Genomic DNA, 3,342 nt, shown 5'->3' with positions numbered 1-3,342 from the left:
ATTAACAGTTAGGAGGCAAGAAATAAGCTGAAAAATGAACAAACAATAAAAAAGAACCTGACCGTAGAAAACTAGCATGGTGATAGGGAAGATCAAAAAACAAACTCAGAAGACAACAAAATGAAACCACCTAAATGAAAAGTTTTGAAGAAAAATGTGAATTGGTCTCAGGCCTATACAGAATTAGGGTAGTTAGAAGGAATATATATATATATATATTCCTATTTTTTAACTTTTTTCTCTTTTCTCTCTTTTTATTTATGTTTTCTTTCACAACATAAGTAATATAGAAATGTTTTGTACGACTGCACATGTATAATGTATATCAAATTCCTTGCTATCTCGGAAGGGGGATGGGAAAAGGGAGATAGGGAAGGAGAAAATGTGGAACTCATTTTTGTTTTTTTTTTAGAAAATGAAAGATAAAAATTGTTTTTAAATGTAATTGGTAAAAATGTTTAAAAATATACTACAATATTATAGGATTGGGGAGGTATGACTGAGTAGCTACTTGTAAAAAAAAATGTGTAGTTTAGATGGGCTGTAAGCCTAATCAATATATAGTTTTGTCTGCCTGGGGACTGGATCTGTGATTTCATTTGTCTAAGAATTTCTTAGAGAACTTTCTTAGGGAAAATCCCTCTACCAAGAGAAGTTGGCATCTTGGCTTCTATTGTACCAAAAGGTTAAGTAATCTGCCCACTAAATGGGTAGATGTGCCAGGATATGTCAGAAACAATTCATGAAGCCAAGTTTTCCTGATCCTAAGGTCTGTTCTCTTCCCTATACCATACCAAAAGAGTTAATGTCCTTCCAAGATACTTATCTGGGTGCTTTGCTCTGTTTTCATCTGGACTTGTCCCTTTATCTGTGTAGGGAGTGCCTAGCAGGGAAACTCAGCTGATGAGAAGATAAGCAATTTCTATAGTTTTAACGAGCTGCCCGGGGGTGCTGAGAGAGGAAATAATTTTCTTGGTGCCTTATATCCATTCTATGTCAGAGGAAAGACATGAATCTAGATTGTCCTGATCCAAAGACCAAGTTTTTTTTTGTGCTGTGACACCCACCTCTTAAACTGCATCAATCAGAGTCCAGAACAATGAAGACGGTAGTGCTATTGTATTTTTCACTAATCACACTACATCTGGGATATGGCCCTCTGTTTTAGGAAAAGTTACGAGAAATTGGAGCTTGTCTATTGGGTTGGTGAGGGGACTTGAAATTACACCATGCAATAACTGGGGACATTTAACCAGGAAAAGAGAAGACTGGTGGAAGAGGGTGATCCTATCTTTTCTTAAGTATTTGAATGGCTCATCACCTAAAGGAGGGATTTGTTTTGATTTTCCCCTGAGGGTATATCTGGTCAATGGAGGAAATTTACAGAGAAAATAATTTCAACTTGATTCAACTTTTTAAAACTGTGCAGAAGTTGTGTTGGTTGCCTTGGGAATTAGTGACCTCTCCATTACTTAATATTTTCAAGTGAAGGTAAGATGACCATTCAGTAGAGAATATTCTTCAGGTAAAGGTTGGTCTAAATGTTCTCTGAGATCATTTATGACACTGAGAAACTATGATTATATGATGATTGACTACAAATAAATTAACAATATATTGGTCCAAATATTGGTTGCCTGGAAATAAAGACCATATTCTTTAAATCAGATTTCATTAAAAAGGCATCTGTCTATGTATTTAACTATGTATGTATCTACCGATTTACCTAATCTATCTATCTCCCTGTGTGTATCTCTACTTCTATCATCATCAGGCCTGGTAACTGTGTTGAGAAATTGATCAATTACAATTTTTAGTCAAGTTTTATACATAAGCCAGATTTGTGTGTGGGAGGAGGGGAGGTAGGGGAATTTGACCTATTTGTTGACCCATATGAGAAATTCACAGATTTTTAAATTTCAGAGCCTTTACTTTTCTCAAAGAGTTACAGCCTGCCAATTAGTCAATAAACACTTATCATGCACCTGCTATGTGTCAGGCACTTCATTAAGTGCTAGTAGGGCTTTTGAGATACAGTCCCCTCCTCATTTTGCAAGTGTATTGTCATACTTTAGCTTCTACTTTTGGTGTCTTCAGATGGTAGATCAGGACCTACTTGTGCTACTTCAATTTGGCAACTAGGTGGTACAATAGATAGAACGCTAGGCCTGGAATCAAGAGGACCTGTGTTCAAATCAAGCCTCAGATATATAATAAATGCATGGTCCTAGGAAAGTTAATTCCTGACCCTCAATTTCCTGATCTGTAAAATGAAGATGATAACAGAATCTACTTCCCTAGGACAGTTACGAGGACAAAATGAGATAGTATTTGTAAAGACAGTATTTGCAAAGAGTACTTAAATTACCGTTTAAATTATTATCATTATTATTGTACTGCTTTATTATTATTTTTTAGATTATCAATAAAGATGAGAGGACATCTTTCAGTAGGTCCTCCCTTTTCTCCCTCCAGCCCTCACTCAATAAGAATTAAGCCAAAGTGATCAGAATTTTGATTCAGGATGAATAATTTGTTATAAGGATAGAAATGTAAAGGTCTACTGACAATACTTGCATTCCTTTAAAGGAACAAAAGAAGAAACAAGACAGAGCTTGGGATAGATAGGTAGAAATATGATAAATAAGAACAGGTGAAAGATGATAGTGGGGGATGGGAAGTCCAGGAAGGATTCCTTCAGGAGGAACATTTAGAGGGCTACTGTCTCTTTTCCTGCTTCCTCAGTTAAGGTGGGAGAGAGGGAAGAAGTGTGACTCATGAAGAAATAAAGCCTGCTCCTAGCTCAGGGAGATTTTTTTTTAGAACCAGTAGCAATGGCCATTCAGGGGTTACATGTCAACCTATTACAGCCTGGAGAGAAGAGGAGCCCAGGAATTAGTGCATTCTGGGAGCCTGTCCCCCATGAAAAATTAATTTTCAGAGAGAGGAGCCTGTCCTCTCTTGTACTGGTAAGGTATTAATAGAGGACATTAATAAGAGATATATGACTAAAGACAATAATTTACAACCATCTCTCTGGACGATCTTGGAGCATGGAAAGGCATGCTTCAGGTAGAACAAGGCCCAGAAAAAAAAAAGCTAGGCCTCACCTCTCTCTGGAGAGTATATATATCTTCCTGCGGTTTTCTCAAACATTTTATAATGGAAAGAATGGTTATGGCTTTGTGGAAGGGGAAACTTTATTGAAAGTGTCTAGGATGGTCTAATTATTGGAAAGAAGGCAGCTGTGGGGATAGGGAAAGCTTTTCTTATAGAAAAAAAAGGTTTCTTGAGGGTATAACTGTTAGCATAGAATGTTCTGTGAGATAGGGTGATGGGGAA

This window comes from Trichosurus vulpecula, chromosome 7 (genome assembly GCF_011100635.1).
Source record: "Trichosurus vulpecula isolate mTriVul1 chromosome 7, mTriVul1.pri, whole genome shotgun sequence".
NCBI classification, from domain to species: domain Eukaryota; kingdom Metazoa; phylum Chordata; class Mammalia; order Diprotodontia; family Phalangeridae; genus Trichosurus; species Trichosurus vulpecula.
This window is presented reverse-complemented; position numbering follows the sequence as displayed.